The sequence below is a fragment of the Bos indicus x Bos taurus genome, chromosome 10, assembly GCF_003369695.1.
Source record: "Bos indicus x Bos taurus breed Angus x Brahman F1 hybrid chromosome 10, Bos_hybrid_MaternalHap_v2.0, whole genome shotgun sequence".
Taxonomy (NCBI): domain Eukaryota; kingdom Metazoa; phylum Chordata; class Mammalia; order Artiodactyla; family Bovidae; genus Bos; species Bos indicus x Bos taurus.
The window spans coordinates 101,157,024-101,177,231 of record NC_040085.1 but is presented as its reverse complement, the minus strand read 5'-3'; the positions used below and the strand labels follow the sequence as shown (position 1 = coordinate 101,177,231).

The following is a 20,208-nucleotide window of genomic DNA, read 5'->3' as shown; positions in this document are numbered from 1 at the left end:
GAACCCGGGACCCCCCAGTGCCTGAGGCGGGGGCTGCAGATGCGAACACCCGCCTCCCGCGCATTCCGCGGGCGCCCCTGTTTTCCTCTCGGCGTCCCGGGCGGGGATCCGCCCGGCTCGCCCGCACCTGCCGCGGCCGCGGCTCGGCCTGCGCGGGGACGGACGTGCGGCTGCAGGCGGGCGGCGCGCGCTAGGACCCGGCGGGCCCGCACCCGTGGAGCCGCCGACCCGGGCGGGCGCCGGGCTGGAGCCGGGTTCCGGCCGCGATCGGCGGCAGCTCGGCCCGGAGACGGCGCGGCCCGGCGGCGGGGCCCCCGCGAGTCCAGCGCCGCCGCGGCCCCCCGATGCGGCCGCGAGGAGCCCGGGGCGCGCGGCCGATCGCAGGTAACGACCGGGGGGCCCCCTCTCCCGCCCCCGCAGCCCCTGCTCTGCTTCGGCATTGTCGCGGGGCGCCCTCGCCGTTCGGGCTCGGCTGCATTTTGGGGGCGCCCGGGGCTCCTTCTAAGGTGCCCGCCCCCGTGTCCCCAGCTGGTTTCGGATGGATTTATAGCCTGCACTTCACATGGGAGAGATCCGGGGGACGGCGAGTTGCTTATTTTTCATTAGTTCTGTCTCAAAAGTAAGTTCATTAAAAAAAAAAGTTTCTCAGGAATGTGTGGATAGTCACTTTAAAAATAAAAAATAAAAAAACCCCAGCAGACAAATGGATAATTTATTAAAATGGTCAAATAATTGCAGTAATTCCGTTAATTACTTTCTGAGTCTTTACTTTTGTGGGCTCCCCAAGACATTACTTTTATTTTCAAGGAACTAACGTGTTAAATGTGGAGTTTGTCTGGCGGCGTTTGCAGCATTGCTGTCGCAACTGTTTTGCTATCAATTATAAACAGAGTGTCAAACGTGGGGGCAGTTTAAACCTCTTTTCAAATACTGTAACTGGTTATCCTGATATGACATCTACAGACGAGAGTTTCCTTTGAAGGCAGTAAGAATATTTCTCTTTTTGGAGAAGCCTTGTTTGGCGGAGAAAAACCATGATTCCTGGCTGGGGAGGCTGGAGAGACTATTTTTCATGCTTTGTTTATACTGCCCGATTGACATTTGGGGAAGGGAAAACGCGGTCTTTCTCGGCAGCTTTTCATGGTGGGATTATTAATTTATTTAATTTATTAGTTTCAATTGGTTGGGTTCGGGGAGTCCTCTGTCATAGGATATGCTTAAAGGTGACACATTTGCCAGCAGTTGGGACACAGGATTGCAAATGTGAAATGTGCTTCAGCCCCAAGGTCTGGTCTGCTGGGAGCTCCCTTGGGGAGCTGTCCTGGGCTGGGTGGGACTGGCTCATTGAGGAAAAAGGGACTCATTTTCCTCCGCTAAGGAAGACATCCTGTTATATTCCTTTTGTTCCCTGTTTTTCATTGATCGCCTGCTCTGCCTGAGAGAGGGGAGAGCGCAGAGCTCGGAAGACTGCACAGATGACTCCAGCCCACTCTGCTCTCACACGGATTGGTCAGTTAGATGGAGACTTAGAGAAACAGTCACCCAAACCGTCTTTGAAAATCATGCTGTAATTTCAGAGTAGCCTTCTCGGGCCCAGATTTCTGCAAGGTTGATTTTTAACTCGGGTGCACTTGGGTTGAGACACCTTGGTATTTAGTTTTTTGCTGTTGCTTCTATTCAGATAAAGTAGGCCATTTTGGTGACAAATTTCTTTGCAGACGTCAGCTACTAGCTTGCATTTGTAGACATATCGCTTTACAATACGATCTCGGTGATTTCTGCTTGGGAGTTGTAGAATGCAAAGTTATTCAACTCAGAATAATTTTTCCTGACCGTTTTTCGGATCTGAAGAGTTAAATATTACCATCAGTGGAGGGGTGCTTAACTGTATCTTTGCTTTGATAATATAAGTGTCTTGTGCATGTATCATGCACTAAATTTCTAAATTGTAGTCTGTAACAGTGAAAGAAAAAGGCAGTGCATGAAGAGCCAACAATCAAAATCATTGTGCACTCAAGAAATTGTGACATCTGGTTTGAGGAGAATGCTTTTCAGATTCAAGAAAAAGGGCATCCCTCACCTTAAAAGAATGTGAGTTGGTAAAGGTGAAATGTTCTATGTAAGAGGAGAAACATAAGGCCGGGGGACAACTCCATTTGAGGCTTGAAACACCCTAATTACAGAAAGACCGTCCCAGAAGTTGTTAAATGTATAAACACTTTTCTGATTGGCTTAAAAATTTAGACACAGGAAGTGGATGGTATCTAATAACCGATGAGTAGAGACATGGTTGTCATGGAAACTGAAAGGAGTAACTTCCCCCCACCCCCCAACACACATACACTACCAGAACCACCACTTAAAAAAAAAAAAAGCCTGCATGTCATCACAGATGCCTGGAGAACATGCTGGCTTCTGTAAGCTTTCCCACAGCATCTGTTGAAACCTGAGACTGTGCCTGTCAAATCAAGGTCATTTTACAACAACAACCAAAAACGCAGTCTCCTGGATTTCATAACTGTGTTTTTATTGAAAAGATGTGAGGAAAAGGGCTGAAAGCACGGTACTTTGCATTTTGTTACCTCGGAGTTGCGCCAGGGAAGGCCGAGAAGCGTGTATTTGATCACTTAATTGTGGGAGCAAACTGATTCGTGTGTCTGCTGTTTGTGGAGCTGTAAAGACTAGGCTGTTACCTGGGGCGGAAGAGTCACGTGGGGACAGTATAATGAAGAGTTTCTGTTTGCAAGAGACTTCAAACTTGAACTGTAGCAACAGAATGTAAAGAACTGTGGCATTTTGGAGCTTTGCTCTAAGGCTCCCCGTGCAGGATGGTTGGCGAATCTGGTGCTTTGGCGAGGATAAGCAAGGGTGCTCTCAGTAACCGAGCAGGGGAAGGACACACCTACACAGAATTAGAGCTCTTTCAAAACTCCAATTATTATTATTCCGTTAACTTAGAAAAACTTTCCTTTTCTGTGGCTAGAGAAGAGTGCTGTAGTTTTTAGGATAATCGAGAGGCTCCCCAGCTCAGGGTTGGGAATACGGTCAGTGTCTCGGTGGTGGTTTTAGTGAGTAGAGGAAAGAAAGGGGAAATGTTTGGGGCTCTCCCCCTTTCACTTTGCTAAGTGAGACATTAGCCAAGGAGGCTGAATTGTGACTTTGGGGGATGACATTGAAGCTTGTAAATATAAAGCCAGTACACTTCTTACATTTTTTTCTAATCTTGTCCATGTGGTCTTTAAATTTTGAAGTGCTTGATATTCATTTAGAAATATCCTTCTTACAGTCATGATGATTTATAGCTTTGTATGGCTTAATCTTAATTGAAAATGGTCAATTTTAATCTCAATTAACTAACACTTTGATCTTTAAAAAAAAAAACAAGCAGAAAATTTCCCTTGTTTTCATCAACTAATTGCATAGAGGGGGAGCAGAGAGAGGAGGTGGAAAGAATTCTAAATGTACTGTAATATTTACTTACTACCCTGCATCTGTGTCATAGGAAATATAGATATTAGAAGCAATACAGCATCATTGGGGGTGATTTAGCACGTATTCATGATCCCATGTGGTCAGATGTTTAACTGATTGAGATTTGGTGAAAAAGTTATGCCTTAATGGCATAACTGTTCTCTTTAGCAAAGGATTTCCTGTAAGGAGCTTTCTTATCTTCAACTATGTTCATTGGCAGGAAACTTGTCAGTTGCTTGTTTTTACAAACTGAAGGAAATGAATGGGATTTGTTAGTTTCAAGAATCTGCCTTCATGCGCCATTGTCTGTGAAGTAGTTTGCTCAGAACAGTTCATTTTTAAATGGACTGTTGAGGAGTACAATTAAATTACTTCAGGTCTTTGGCATTTCTGTTCATTTATTTTTGGCTTTGAGATTAGAAAAATTGATCATTATACCGCTATGTACAACTTATTTGACCAACACACGTTAACAAGATGTTCAATAAAATCCCAGTTCATTTTCAGTTGTCAGATGTATAGACACTGACTGAAGTTGGCGTTTTTTTGATGAGTATGCCAAATTTCTAATAAGTAGCCCAGAATACCAATCAAATGCCAGTTTTGTGGAGAGGTGAAGGGAAAGAGGCAGCTCATTCCTCTCTTGGCTTGTAACAGTAAAATCCATAAAGATTAAATGTCAGGTGTGCCTCTGTTGCTGACGGTTTACGGGAGAGTTGGAATTTGAGGCGGGGGTGTAGTCAAAGCCAGGCTAGAGTCTATATGAGGAAGACAAATCATCACCTTGAAAGGATTTGTTGTGCAAACCTCTGGATTAATTTTTGAATATTATAAATAAATACGTTTAGTCCTTTCAATTCATGTTTCGAAGTTTGGAAGAGGAAACGGCGAGGTTCTTTAGAGGAAAAGAAGTACATGAACCTCCATTCACAGGGGACGGCCGGGAGGGTGTTAAGAGAGCCTCAGGGAGGGGACCGCCTGTTGCAATGGTTTTCACACATTTTTTAAGACATCACTTTGGTTTTATATTTAGCACCAAATGGAATCTTATGCAAGACCCTAATATGTGAGTGGAATAAAAAGAGAAATGCTTTGGCAGGAACCCAGCGCCAGGAGCCCACGGTCTTCTCCTGGGCTGTGCCCTGGGAGCCTGGGACCCCTGTGAGCTGTTGGGAAACCACTGCTTTTAAAGTGCCCCAAGTCTTCTTTAAGGAAGGCCCGGGGGAATTGCCTGCAGAGTCCTGGAACTTCTGAGATGAAGAGAGAAGTGACTTCTGCCCTTACAGTCGCAGAGGGCGCCTGTGCTCAGGGGAGTAAACAGGAGTGCAGACAGCGGCTCCGCTAAGCCGTTCTGTGCGGAGCCAGGCTGGACCGGCTTCGAAAGAGCCCTGCTTGTGTGTGCGATGAGAGGAGGGCAGAGGAGGTTTGTAAAGGGCCTCCTTTCCTAGAAGTTACGGGAGCGGCGTGGAGGTGTTTGAGACGAGTGGATTCTCATCGTCTGGACGGTGGATTGATTCTGGTGCCACCCCAGGATCTGCTGTATCACTGTTCCTCTGTTTGTCAGTGAAGATGATTTCATATTAAGTGTCATTCATGAAATGAAGGTTTGCCAAGCTATGTAAACTGCTTGGCAGTCACAGTGGTGTTTTGAGTGTTGAGGAAAATGATAACACGCGGATGATATTTGAATATCATCAAATATTCTCGGATTGTCTCTTCTGTTATGAGATTTACTGAAATGGCAGTGTTGGGTCCCCCTTTTTACATCCCGGAGGCCATAAATACTAAGGTTTCTAGGGGTGGCGGGCGGAGGGATCCCCTCCCCTTCCACGAATTTTGACAACTCCGTGCTGCGCATGTGCGTGGTGACGGAAGGGAGGAGGAGTCCGCCGGCCAAGTGAGGTAGCATGTGCTTCCTAGGGCCCCAGCAGACCTCCCTGCGTTGTTTCTTGGGGGCTGCGCAGCTGGGGAGTTTACAGAAGTAGAAGGCATAGCCTCCTGTCCGACTCTTTGCGACCCCATGGACTGCAGCCCGCCAGGCTCCTCTGTCCATGTGATTCTCCAGGCAAGAATACGGCATGGTTAGCCATTCCCTTCTCCAGGGGATCTTCCCAACCCAGGGATCCAACCCGGGTCTCCCGCCTTGCAGGTGGCTTCTTGACTGTCTGAGCCGCCAGGGAAGCCCCTCCCGTCTGCAGGCTCCTGTTAGTTCCACTATGCTTCTGTTACCCGCGTGGGGTTGGAGGTGGTGATCAAAGTCATCAATATTCTGGGAAGCCACAGATCTTCCAACAATTTGTGCTGAAGCTTTTTCTTTTTTAAAGAAGATATTTTCCTTAGAAAGATGAAGCTGATATAGGCACAAAATAGTTGGCTGTGGTAGCAGATAAAATGATTGTGTTTAACTTTCGTTTGTTGAATTGAGCTGAATGAAGGTTTTCACGTTTGGGCTGTGGAAAGCTATCTTATCCCTCCTCCCACCTGCATTTCAAAGAAGAAGGAGTGTGCCCCGTCATAGAACACCAACAGAGCCGTGCAGGATGTGTTCATAGTAGCAGGCCAGCGATTCTCCTCCAGTGAGCATTTACTCTCCAGTGTTCCTGAGGACTTTGTTTTGGAACTCAAAGCTGTCCAAGGCACCGTGACCTCGATGAAGTTGGTAACGGAGGACTCCAAGTATTAGGTAGTGTGTGTTCGTTACCTCTGCAGATGGCACTTTATCTTAAAATCAGTTCAGTTCAGTTGCTCAGTCGTGTCGGACTCTCTGCGACCCCATGGACTGCAGCACGCCAGCCTCCCTGTCCATCACCAACTCCTGGAATTTACCCAGACTCATGTCCATTGAGTCGGTGATGCCATCCGACCATCTCATCCTCTGTCGTCACCTTCTCCTCCTGCCTTCAATCTTTCCCAAGCATCTTAAAATTCAGACAGTAGCGAATCCTACTTGAAGAGGTAATTTTTAGTATATTATACAAGGTTACATTTTAGGTAACCTCATATATCTCTTTAAACTCTGAAATGTTCTAACTTGGCAAACTTAACATTTTTGCAGCCTTTAAAATGAAAACAGTTACCATTTAATGACTAGTTAACACTTTCACTTTTGAAATAATGGCTCTAAATTAAGACTGTCATATTGTTTCATGGGACTGAATTTAGCATTTAGAATGGTCTTGGAAAAGAAATAAGTTACTCATGGTAAGTTTGGCAGTATTGGATAATACAGAAAAATCACCTCAAATCGATAAGGGCTTTTCATTTATCAGGTGCTGACCCAACTGACTCTTATGATAATCTAGTATTAATATAATGTTACTGCTACTAAGAAATAATGATAACATGCATTACTGTGCCACTTTACAGATGAAGAAGCCTAGGTCACTATGTTTCCAGGGCCGAAACCCTCTGGTAGCCGACGCGCTCTCACCCTCAGGCCCCCTGCCTCCAGGTTGCAGGCATTTCCCAGCCACTGGCTTCCTCACCACCGCTCCGTGTGTCTCGTCCAGGTTGATTCTTGAGAGCTCCGTCCACGCTTGAGACGGAGTCTCCTCCCAGGAGAAAATGGCAGGGGTGGCGGTGGGGTAATATTTGTTGTGATTTTGGCAAGAAGTAGGGTTTTACTTCTTGACATTCTGTGTTCCCATATCTTCTGACCATTACTGGTGAGAGGAACTTTTTAGCTCCCTTGTCAGAGGTTATCCTCCTTAATCCGTCTTCGTCTTTTGAATTTCCCTTCATGCATCCCTGAGCACATTCACCTAGTTGGTAAACAAAAGGCTCTTACGCAGGGATATGATTTTCTTGAATTACCCAAATATTACATTTAGAATTTCTCGTGGGGGCATCCATAAAGACAGGTTTCCTGGACAACGTTCTCTTTTATTATTGTTGCTGAGCCCCTCAGTCATGTCTGACTCTTTGCGACCCTGTGGACTGCAGCACGCCGGGTTCCCCTGTCCTTCACTATCTTTTATAATTCACACGAACTACGTAACACACTCAGACATGCCAATATGGAGATATCTCCTTTATTTCTTTCAGAATGGGAAAAAAAAAAAAAACTGGCTTAAATTGTCAGATTAAGAGGGTGTTGGCTCTCTCCTTCTTGGGACACCCTTACGTATAAATTGTACAAACTCCACATGTGTTTATAGAGACCGAGCAAAACTGGGCTAGTCTGATTTCCTCATCTAAGCAAGGAGCTCTGCTCTTCTGCTATCAAAGGGAAAGAAGACAAGTTAAATCTTCACCGGGCATCCCACTAGGCCTGGGATGTGTGTGACCGGTTAGAACTCGAAATGGAACCCATGTGGACATTTTCAATAACGATGCAGGTGCCTGGCACTTTCCAATTGTCCTGAAGATTTCAGGTGAATGGTCAGTAACAAATTCATATTTCACATGCAGGCTATCACAGATTTCGCATGTGAAATCATTTTAAAGAATTGATCTAGGGACATGCTCAAGATATATATGCACCAGTCTGGGGAAACGAGTCATACACCCATTCATTCAATGAACAGTTACTGAGTGACTGCTGCGTGCAGGGGACTGTGCTCCGTGATAGGGATGTAAAGGGGATGCAGTCGCTGGCATCCATTGTCTAACTGACTGGCTTCTTAAACTGGAAGTATCCCCCAGCGTGGCTCTTGTGAAGTTCATGTTCTAAACTGATCTTGACAGACGGAAGTGACACCCTTCCTGAGTTCCTCTCTGCAGGTATAAATGCCTGTTGTTTTAGTTTCGAAGTTGTTCCTGCCAGGAGGATTCCGGTGTGGGTAGTTTATCTGGGCGACGACCCCAGGAAGAAGTGGGAGGTGGGCCACCAGTGGGGAGTGGTCCATTCCTCCCGCCCTAAACCCTGCCCGCATCCCTGGCTACCCTGCTCAGGGGAGCCCAGAACAACCGCTTGTCTTGTGGGCCGTGTATCTCATTTGTCGCCAGGGTTCCTTGCTGCTGTCTTTGAAATCCTCCTCGTGGTCACCTCCTCATCTTGAGTTTCGGTGCCTCCCTCTGAGAATATGGCCGGAAACCTGGGGGTTCTGTCCCTCCTGACTCCTTCCCTTCTTCCGTCCTGCTGAAGACCTCTGTCCCTAAACTGCTCCAAAGAGGGGAGCTGGGCTTCTTCTCCGTCCTCTGTCTAAGGCTTCAGATGCTGGAGGGCTGTGGGCACATGGACATCCCTCTCCTCAGAGGTGCCTGCTCTATCAAGAGGTAGAATCCCCCAAGCAGCAAACCCCTGCACTGCCTTCCTGTCTCCTTTCTCTTTGCCATCATTAACTGGACTCAGGAAAGGGTGGGCTCTTCTTTCACTCCCCCTCCACCATCCCATCCTTCCACCATCCAGGCAGAAAGATGAGGGACTTCGCTGTCCCTTGTGGGTGAAGGCAGCATCTCCCACTGCCGTCAGGTCGGTTCTCTGAGCTGGGTCCTCCAGACTCCTGTAAAGGGTGAAGATCCCGTCCCTGACTTTCAAGGCTGTGGAATTTCTGCCTGTGGCAAAGTCTACTAGCTTCCCGCATACGTTCCTTAACTACCACGTTTCTAAGACTCCCTTGTAGCTAAGAATGCCAAAATTCTTTCTGCTTGGATGTAAGTAGATGTGAAGTGTATTGTTTCTGGTTTGTATCCTTGTTTTTCTTTATAATGTTGCCACACACTTTTTTGTTGTGAAACTGCATATAGTTTAGTTGTGCGTGCTTTCATATAAATGGAAACATCATGCATGTACACACACAAATGCACACCATTTGTAATATATATGGATATATAGTATAGACATGTATATTTATATATATGTAAACATATGGTGTCTGTGTATTTGTCTGTGGTTACATTTGTAGACAGATGGTTTTTGAAGTGAGCACACCTACGTAACCAGCACCTATATTAAAATAATAGAATGTTAGCTTCACCCAAGAAGTCCCCTCATGACCCTGAGCCATCATCTTTTGCAAGATGACCACTATCCTAGTTTGATCTACTTTTTTTTTTTTGACTGAGAGAAGTGTGTTCAGTTCAGTTCAGTTCAGTTGCTCAGTCGTGTCTGACTCCTTGCAACCCCATGAATCCTAGCACCCCAGGCCTCCCTGTCCATCACCAACTCCCGGAGTTCACTTAGACTAACATCCAGCGAGTCAGTGATGCCATCCAGGCATCTCATCCTCTGTCGTCCCCTTCTCCTCCTGCCCTCAATCCCTCCCAGCATCAGGGTCTTTTCCAGTGGGTCAACTCTTCACATGAGATGGCCAAAGTACTGAAGTTTCAGCTTTAGCATCATTCCTTCCAAAGAAATCCAAGGGCTGATCTCCTTCAGAATGGACAGGTTGGATCTCCTTGCAGTCCAAGGGACTCTCAAGAGTCTTCTCCAACACCACACTTCAAAAGCATCAATTCTTCGGCGCTTAGCTTTCTTCACAGTCCAACTCTCACATCCATACATGACCACTGGAAAAACCATAGCCTTGACGAGATGGACCTTTGTTGGCAAAGTAATGTCTCTGCTTTTGAATATGCTATCTAGGTTGGTCATAACTTTCCTTCCAAGGAGTAAGCGTCTTTTAATTTCATGGCTGCAGTCACCATCTGCAGTGATTTTGGAGCCCCAAAAAATAAAGTCTGACACTGTTTCCACTGTTTCCCCATCTATTTCCCATGAAGTGATGGGACCAGATGCCATGATCTTTGTTTGCTGAATGTTGAGCTTGAAGCCAACTTTTCCACTCTCCACTTTCACTTTCATCAAGAGGCTTTTGAGTTCCTCTTCACTTTCTGCCATAAGGGTGGTGTCATCTGCATATGTGAGGTGATTGATATTTCCCTTGGCAATCTTGATTCCAGCTTGTGCTTCTTCCAGCCCACTGTTTCTCATGATGTACTCTGCATATAAGTTAAATAATCTCTTACTAAGATGATAGATTATAATTTTTTTCTTGATATATTTTGAAGTTACACTATCTGGTATATACACATTTAGAATTCTTGTGCCTTCTTGGAGATTTGAATTTTAATTATTATTATGAAAAAAAAAATAAAGTCGCTCAGTTATGTCCAACTCTTTGCGACCCCATGGGCAGTAGCCTGCACCAGGCTCCTCCGTCCATGGGATTTTCTAGGCAAGAGTACTGGAGTGGGTTGCCATTTCCTTCTCCAGGGAATCTTCCCAACCCAGGGATCAAACCCAGGTGTCCCGCATTGTAGACGGACACTTTACCATCTGAGCCGATTCTCACAGCACTTTTTATCTTAAAGTGTGTTTTGTCTGGCATCTGTGCGACAATTCTAGACCACAGTGGGACACAATCAGCTTCTTCATTGTTGGTTTTTCCTACTAGGTTTCTGCTCTTTGTTTTCTCAAATTCTCTACATCCTATACTATGTTTTTAGATAATTTCATTTGTTTGCTTGTTTTTGGCTGTGCTGGCTCTTGGTTGCTGGGGGGCTTTGCTGCGGTTGCAGCGGGGTGGGGGGGGCTGCGCTCTAGTTGCCCTGTGTGGGCCTCTCGCGGTGGTGGCCTGTCCTGTGGAGCACTGGCTGTACAGGGTGAAGCGTCAGTGTCTGCGTTGCATAGGTGGTTCCGCAGTTGTGGTTCCCGGACTCTACAGCACAGGCTCAGTTGTTGTGGTGCAAGGGCTTAGTCGCCCTGAGGCATGTGGGGTCTTCCAGTGTCTCCTGCAGTGGCAGGCAGATCCCTTACCTCTGAGCCACCAGGGAAGCCCCAGATCCTGTGATTTAAATGCATCTTTTATAAATGACATAATGCTGGATCTTTTTGTGGAGTCTATAATATCTTTTACATGAAATATGTAATCCATTTATATTTGTTGCAATTTCAGATTTATTTCAATGTATTCCTTCATGTTATTTCATTCTTTCAATTTGTCCCAACTCTTCACATGTCTCTTCCTTTCTTCTATTGAGTTGACTTTTCCCCTTGTTTCATATGTTACGCTACAGTAGTTTGGAAGTTTTCCACTCTGTTATTATTCTTCTAGTGGTTCTCTGGAAATTTCAGCATGTGTACTATATTAAGAGCTTGAAGGGAATCACTATCTTTCCTTTCCTCCTAAACAATGCAGGGACTTTAGATCATCTAATTCCAGTCATTACCACCCCTCACCCCCTCCCCTGCTAGCTTGGGTCCCATTTTTCGCCCATTGTTTTAGTTCTGTGTTTTTATTTTAGCCTTGTAGGTTATGCTGTGCTATGCTATGTCACTTCAGTCCTGTCCGACTCTGTGTGACCCCATAGACGGCAGCCCACCAGGCTTCCCCATCCCTGGGATTCTCCAGGCAAGAACACTGGAGTGGGTTACCATTTCCTTCTCCAATGCATGAAAGTGAAAAGATAAAGTGAAGTCGCTCAGTCGTGTCCGACTCTTCTCGACCCCATGGACTGCAGCCTACCAGGCTCCTCCGTCCGTGGGATTTTCCAGGCAAGAGTACTGGAGTGGGGTGCCATTGCCTTCTCCGCCTTGTAGGTTAGATGCTATTATTTTAAAGTATAAATGCTTGTTCAGATTTACCCACATGTTTACTGCTTTCTGTGCTTGTAATTCCTTCCCCGGCGTGTGCTCTCCCTCCCTGCCGTCACTCTCTTCACAGGTCTCATTAGGTGAGCATCGGTTGAAGGAGACCTATTTTGCCTATTGTATGTTGGAAAATTCTAATTCTTTCCCTTTTTTTTCCCCCCTTAAAGTATAGTTTTTCTAGGTCTAAAATATATTTTTGTTAGGTACAAAATTCTGCTTAGGGCTTCCCTGGTGGCTCAGTGGTACAGAATCCACCTGCCAATGCAAGAGACACAGGTTCGATCCATGAGCCAGGGGGATCCCACATACCGTGGAGTAAATGAGCTTGTGCGCTGCAGCTGCTGGGCCTGTGCTCTAGAGCCCCAGATCCTGAAACCTGTAACCCCGAGGCCCGTGCTCGGCCACAAAAAGAAGCCACCGCAATGGGAAGCCTGGGCGCCGCAACCAGAGAAAAGACACGGCCCAAAATAAATGAATAAAGTAAATTATTTTGTAAAAGTCTGGTTATTTTGCTTAGGATTTTTGTTTCTTTTGTGAATTTGTGGACTGAGTTCTTTCATCAGTTCTAGAAGATTCTCAGAGTGCTGTCCCTGTTGTGCACTTTTTTCTGTTTTTGGACTTTAGATGAGGCGTATGTGAGACTTCTGCTGTCTCCTCTCTGCTCTGCCTCTCTCTCCACATTTCTGTGTCTATATTTTTATGTGCTACAGTTGACAATTTTTTCAGTCTTTTTCATTTTCTCTATCTCATCTGGCTAATCTTGCTCACAGTTTATATACTTTTTCCTTCTATTATATTTTTAATTTTACATTGTGTGTCTGATAACTTTTAGACCTTTGAAAACCTGAAATAGAGTTGGTGTACAATATTATGATCATTTTAAAATTTGACGTCTGTAGGTTCAATTCTACTATGTCATTTCTGTTAGTTGTTCATGATGCTTTTTTCTTACACACGTGTCTATTTGTGATTTTTATTTTACTTTGTTTTATTTTACTGTGACTTTATTTTTTTAATTTGATTTTTTAATTGAAGTTGATTTGATTTACAGTGTTGTGTCAATTACTGCCGTACAGCAAAGTGATTCAGTTACACACACACACACACACACACACACACACACACACTCTCTTTTATTTTATGTTCTTTTCCATTCTGGTTTATTACAGAATATTGAATATGGTTCTGTTTCTGTTTTGTAGGTAAGTTCATTTGTCTCTGTGTACCCTTAAGGTCAGTTTTCATTCCAATCCCAAAGAAAGGCAATGCCAAAGAGTGCTCAAACTACTGCACAATTGCACTCATCTCACACGCTAGTAAAGTAATGCTCAAAATTCTCCAAGCCAGGCTTCAGCAGTACATGAACCGTGAACTTCCAGATGTTCAAGTTGGTTTTAGAAAAGGCAGAGGAACAAGAGATCAAATTGCCAACATCCACTGGATCATGGAAAAAGCAAGAGAGGTCCAGAAAAACATCTATTTCTGCTGTATTGACTATGCCAAAGCCTTTGACTGTGTGGATCACAATAAACGGTGGAAAATTCTGAAAGACATGGGAATACCAGACCACTTGACCTGCCTCTTGAGAAACGTATTGCAGATCAGGAAGCAACAGTTAGAACTGGACATGGAACAACAGACTGGTTCCAGATAGGAAAAGGAGTACGTCAAGGCTGTATATTGTCACCCGCCTTATTTAACTTCTATGCAGAGTTCATCATGAGAAATGCTGGGCTGGAAGAAGCACAAGCTGGAATCAAGATTGCCAAGGGAAGTATCAATCACCTCAGATATGCAGATGACACCACCCTCATGGCAGAATGTGAAGAGGAACTAAAAAGCCTCTTGAGGAAAGTGAAAGAGGAGAGTGAAAAAATTGGTTTCAAGCTCAACATTCAGCAAACAAAGATCATGGCATCTGTTCCCATCACTTCATGGGAAATAGATGGGGAAACAGTGGAAGCAGTGTCAGATTTTATTTTTTGGGCTCCAAAATCACTGCAGATGGTGACTGCAGCCATGAAATTAAAAGACGCTAACTCCTTGGAAGGGAAGTTATGACCAACCTAGATAGCATATTCAAAAGCAGAGACATTACTTTGCCAACAAAGGTCCGTCTAGTGAAGGCTATGGTTTTTCCAGTGGTCATGTATGGATGTGAGAGTTGGACTGTGAAGAAAGCTGAGCGCCAAAGAATTGATGCTTTTGAACTGTGGTATTGGAGAAGACGCTTGAGAGTCCCTTGGACTGCAAGGAGATCCAACCAGTCCATTCTAAAGAAGATCAGTCCTGGGTGTTCATTGGAAGGAATGATGCTAAAGCTGAAACTCCAATACTTTGGCCACCTCATGCGAAGAGTTGACTCACTGGAAAGGTCCTGATGCTGGGAGGGATTAGGGGCAGGAGGAGATGGGGACAACAGAGGATGAGATGGCTGGATGGCATCACCGACTTGATGGATGTGAGTTTGAGTGAACTCCGGGAGTTGGTGATGGACAGGGAGGCCTGGCGTGCTGCAATTCATGGGGTCGAAAAGAGTAGGACACAACTGAGCGACTGAACTGAACTGAGCTTTACTATTATTATTTTTTGAGACTTTACTAGTGGGAATTATTTGAGGTGTGAACTGAAGGTGAGTTTCGCTAGATTTTGCAGTTGTTTCTCCTGAATGCCTGGGATTATCACCAATTTGTAAAGCAAGGACTTAAAAATTCTCAGATGGAGGTTTGGGGACCAGCCACACAGACAATTCATACTCAAAGCCCATATGAGGATTGTCTGTAGTTACAAATTTTTAGTAAAACTTTCTCGTGTCTACTCAGCACTGATTTTGAGACAGGCAATTCTGGTAGGCTTCTGGAGCCCTATCGTTGGTGGGCTCTGAGTTTGTCAGAGCCAGCAAGTGTACTTGCTCTTCCCTATGCCTTGCTGACATAAAAACAGAAGCTCAATTCTCCCAGTTTGTTAAAGCCTTTAATGGGAAAGTTGATAAAATTTTATGCTGTGAGTGTGCCTCATTTTCCTGTCAGATTATAAATACATTTCAGAGTATTTTTCAATAAGTATTTTGTCCAGCATTTTTGGTTGTTCTCATAGGATTTGAGAGGTATTTATTCTGACATACTGCCAGAAAAGGAACTTCCATTCTTTCTCTTTATATCCCTTATTTAATAATCCAAATAGTCCCTGAAACATATGAATGCATCTGGGCTACCAGGGTGAAAATCATATGTGCAAAAAACAGTAGAGGAAAAGCACAATAATTATTTTCAAAATATTATCTCCTAACACGGAAAAGGCAATGGCAACCCACTCCAGTACTCTCGCCTGGAAAATCCCATGGGCGGAGGAGCCTGGTGGGCTACAGTCCATGGGGTCGCAAAGAGTCGGACACGACTGAGCGACTTCACTTTCACTTTTCACTTTCATGCATTGGAGAAGGAAATGGCAACCTACTGCAGTGTTCTTGCCTGGAGAATCCCAGGGATGGGGGAGCCTGGTGGGCTGCCGTCTACGGGGTTGCACAGAGTCAGACACGACTGAAGCGACTTAGCAGCAGCAGCAGCAGCAACACATATTCTAGGGTAATTAGGCCATTACTTTGGAGAAGGAAATGGCAACCCACTTCAGTGTTCTTGCCTGGAGAATCCCAGGGACGGGGAGCCTGGTGGGCTGCCGTCTATGGGGTCTCACAGAGTCGGACAGGACTGAAGCGACTTAGCAGCAGCGGGCCATTACTTGTATTAGTTGAGGGAACACTTGAGTGCGCATTCGGTCACTAAGTCGTGTCCGACTCTTTGCAACCCCATGGACTGTAGCCCCCCAGCCTCCCCTGTCCAGGGGTTTATCCAGGCAAGAAGACTGGAGTGGGTTGTCATGCCCTCCTCCAGGGGATCTTCCCCACGCAGGGTTCAAACTTGCATCTCCTGCATTGCAGGCAGATTCTTCACCACTGAGCCACCTGGGAAGCCTGAGGTAACACAGGTTGCTCCAATAAATCCGACATAGTGCAATGTATCAAAACAAGGATGTCGACTCCTCGCGTATCCACAATGGGTGTCCTGTCAAAGGACGGTTCTCCTTCAGGTGGTGGGCAGCGAGCAGGCGCTTTCCTTCCTGTGGCTCCCAGGGTCATTGTGCTTCTTGGGACCACACTGGCCAAAAAGGAAAGAATGTGAAACTCTTGAGTGACGCCTTTCCACCAGCCGGGCCTAGACGTGGCATATTCCATGTCTCTTCCCATTCTGTTAGCTAATACTTGGTCCGATTGCCGCATCTGTCTGCAAAGAGGGCTTGTTGAGCAAAGTAGTCCGGATGTGTGTCTAGGACAAAGAAGACACGGGTTTAATGTTGATAATAACCAGTCTGTGTCTGTTGCGTGTTTCCTCTGAACCTTCAGCCCCACCTGATCTGTCACTGCTCCCGCTTCACTGATAATCAGCCACCAGGTTTGCATCTAATTACCCTGAACTATGTCATGTTTGTATAGTTTAAATCCCCCACTGCACAATAACTTCCTTGAAGGTGTGAACTTTGTTCACAACTTTTGAAACTGCCTCCTGCCACTCAGTTTTGAACACTCTATATGCTCTATAAAAAAAAGAAATTAAACCTCTGAATAAAAGGAGAATTTTCTTGTTTTGACGTATTTCGGGATGCAGCATTGTGGTCTGCAGCTTATTCATTATGTGATTCCTTCAGCTTTTCTTCTTAGATTTGAAATATGTCAAAATAAAAATTTGGAGAAAAATAAAAAGCCATGGAGTTTGGAGGGGGCATTGCAAGCAACAGTGGCATTTCCACGGGGGCCTCAGTTTAATCTGCCTTAGTTGTCTGTCCTGCAGCGTTGAGATCAGCCTTTTCAGCTCTTTCTGGGTTGTGATGAGAATTCATTCAGTCATTCTGGAAATATTTCTTGAGGTCTAGGGAGTGCTGGATATTGTGGAGAGGCAGGGCGTTGGAAGATGAGCAATACAGATAAGACTCTGCCCTAGAAGGGGTTGGATGAGGTGGTGCGAACAGACTGCTTTGAGTGGAGAAAGACCTCTGTTGTTGACTTTGTGATTGGTACAGTGATGGTGAGGTTCTAGTTATTTGTAAGATGGAGAGAAAAGGGCTTGGGGCTGTCTCAAGCCCTTAAGTAGAGACCTTGGCCTCCGTTTTCCTTTGGTCTTGGATCTTGCTTAAGGAGGCCAGCCTTTCTCCAGACTAGAATTTAATTGCAAGCAGAGGAACTTGGCGCTTGAATATTTTGCAGAGCCACAGATCATCTCAGCTGGGTTACTGGCCTCAGCGTTACTCTCTCCTTGAGTTTAACTCATTACTTTGTTGTTAGGCTTAGGCTCAGTGTTTTCAATGCTTCGCTTTTATTTTTGTTGCTGTTGGTTTTAGTAGATGAGAATGACATATGGACCCGAGTTAAATTGTTGGAAGGATGATTTGTTTTCTTTTCACTGAGTAGTTTTCTTTCTCTACTGCAGTGTACTGTGGATGGGAAAACACACGGACATCTTAGTAACTCTAATCTATTATCCACCTGCTCTGATGCAAACACAATGCATGTGGCAAATTACTTTATATACTTGATAAAGCCTGTGTTTTGGAAAAATGTTGGGGTGTTTACATACAAAACATTGTTTTAAATCAAGTCATCTAAAATATGCAGATGAAGAAAAGGAAGTGTAATGTGAATAGCATCATCAAAATTCCAGAAAGGGTCAGGCTGCAAAATACAAGATGTGGTGTGTCTGTAATTAGGTATTTACCATGTTTTAATTCGGTTGAGCAGCTCCTTGGGCTTAGCTCTGGCACTGGTCAGAGAGAAAGCTTTCCAGCCCAGAGGAGTTCACTTTCGAAGATGACTCGGTGGATAACCTAGTTCTTTCGAAAGCCAGGGCAGAGCTAGCCCTCCACTTGTTCATCTTTCCTTCATGGAATAAGGCTTAGAGTTTCTGGCTGATGAGAGCAGAGTGCGGAATTTCTGATATGAGAGACGAAGTTGGCAGGGGTGGGGGGTGCAGTGCTCAGCGCTCTTTTAGGAAATTATGTTCATTTTCTTCTCAGCTCTAAGGCTTCTCTTATCTTTTTAGAAAAATTTCTCTGTTCTTTGCAAGAATTTCCAATACTACTCTTTGGAGGTACCAAGTCTCAGCCAAGGACATTAATTTATAGAGCCCATGAACTAGCAGGCTGGGAGGAATAGTTAACTCCTTCTGTTGATACAATGAGCTCCTGAATGGTATCATCCCACATTGAGCAAGGGCTCATTTGTATCCTTAATATCAAATATTCGGCCAATACAAAGGGAAGGGACAAGACCTCCACATTCTTGATATGGCCAATGTGAATTTTAAATTGATTTGTATGTTTTAAGCAAAATACTCCATGTGTTATTATTGGGGTGCCCATATATCTCGATTTGTTTGTGGTGGTTTGGGTTTATGCCTACTACCCCAGTGCAATCACTAATGCTGCCTCCTTTCATTTTCAAAAACATCCTGATTATTTATATGATAAATTATGATCACCTTATTTATAATGGTAGTCAGTATGTCTAGCAATAGTAGATCAAGTTTGTTTAGACCGACTCTTCTGCTGAGAAAAGCTGCTTAAAAATTAAAAAAAAAAAAATCAGTTTTAGAGGTATTGGAGAACCATCAGGGCCATGAGGAATTGCAGAGCTAAGATTTGGGGGGAGGAAAGTCCCCTTTAAGAGGTGAGCCCAGCTTTTGCATTTTGTTTAAGGCAATGATCAATTCCAAAAGTACTTGTTGAGACATTAAAAACTTAGAGCTTTCAACAAACTCGTGGGGCTGGGGACATGGTAATTGTCCTCAAGTCCTGCCAAGGAGCAGAAACCCTAGTAAACAACCTCAGCTTTCATTTGGAATCCTGAATCAAGATGAACCAGAAATAGAAAAACTCTCATAGGGACTGAAGCCAAAAATAAAATATTTTCAGATTAGTGTCACTAGCTTAGAAGCCTGCCAGAAGCAAAAGCAAAAATCCTCTCTGGAGGAAGATACATCTTCCAGAGCCTCATGTTCACTAGAGTTTTTCATGTACTATATCTGTCAACCAATGAAAAATAACTGGGTATATGAGAAAATAAGACATAATAAAAAAACCAAGAAAAAAATCTGACAAATAAGATGTATCTACAAGGGATCCAGATAGTGAATTAATCAGATATAGACTCTAAAATAACCATGATTAATATATTCAGATAATTAAAAGATGAGATTTAAAAATTTGCCAGAGAACTGAAAATGATAAATAAGAACCTAGACATGAAAAATAAGTTACTGAAGTTAAACAGGTGAGCTTTGGGGGCGATGGAGATGCCGTAAGACTGGACTAGAGTCATGGCGATGGTGGCACAACTGATCTATGTACTGAAATCCTTGAATATACGTTTATAGTAGGTGCATTTTTATGGTAGAAAGATGATATGTTAATGAAGCTGTTGAGAAATGGATGGCTTCAACAGAATAAATGTAGTTGAAGAGAGAGTTAGTGAACTAGAATATAAGGCAGAAGAAAATACCCAAATGACGCACAGAAAGGCAAAATGATGGAAAGGAATTTGAAAGCCTTGTGAAACATAGGAGAAAGGCCTTATATACAAGTAACTGGAGTTTCAGTAGGTGGGGAGACGGGACATGGAAAAGGAGAAATAATTGGGAAAGTGACCGAGAATTATCCGGAACCAGTGAATGACACGGAGCTGCAGGATCGAGAAGCTCTGGGGCACCAAGCAGGGCCAGTATAAAGAAATTTCACCCCGAACAACTCAGTACAGTTTCTGAAAATAAAAACAGGGAGAAAAGCTGAAAAGCAGTCAGTGTTGAAGGAGTGGGTATCTCTTGTCTTCAAAGGAGCAACAATAACATCAAAATAACAGAAGTCAAAAGGGAATGGATGATTCAAGTTGCTGAAAGAAAACAACTGGCAGTCTTAAATTCTGTATATACCTAAAAGATTCTTCATAAATGAATGAAAAGCTAAAAATATTTAAGAAAATTGTTATGAGCACATCTATCCCGAAGGAAATACAAAAAGCATCCTTTGGACAGAAGGAAAATTATCCCAGATCAAAGCTCAGAAATGAAGGAAGGAATGAAGAATAGCAGAGATAAAAATTAGTTAAATATGAATAAATGCTAACTGTACAAAGTAACAATAGTTACTGTGATAAAACAATA

At 44.2% G+C, this 20,208-nt stretch overlaps 1 protein-coding gene across 4 annotated transcripts in view; it reads left to right on the top strand.

Moving 5' to 3' along the window:
* Positions 1-307: 307 nt before the first annotated feature.
* FOXN3 (forkhead box N3) overlaps positions 308-20,208 on the top strand; it is a 461,393-nt gene continuing 441,492 nt past the window's right edge. For 2 of the 4 annotated variants that reach the window (XM_027552700.1, XM_027552693.1), the window contains exon 1: positions 332-384. The gene's annotated coding sequence lies outside the window, so the exon portion shown is untranslated. Of the gene's footprint in view, positions 385-443; positions 620-20,208 lie in introns of those variants that run through there. The other 2 variants (XM_027552694.1, XM_027552696.1) reach the window with 2 other exon arrangements.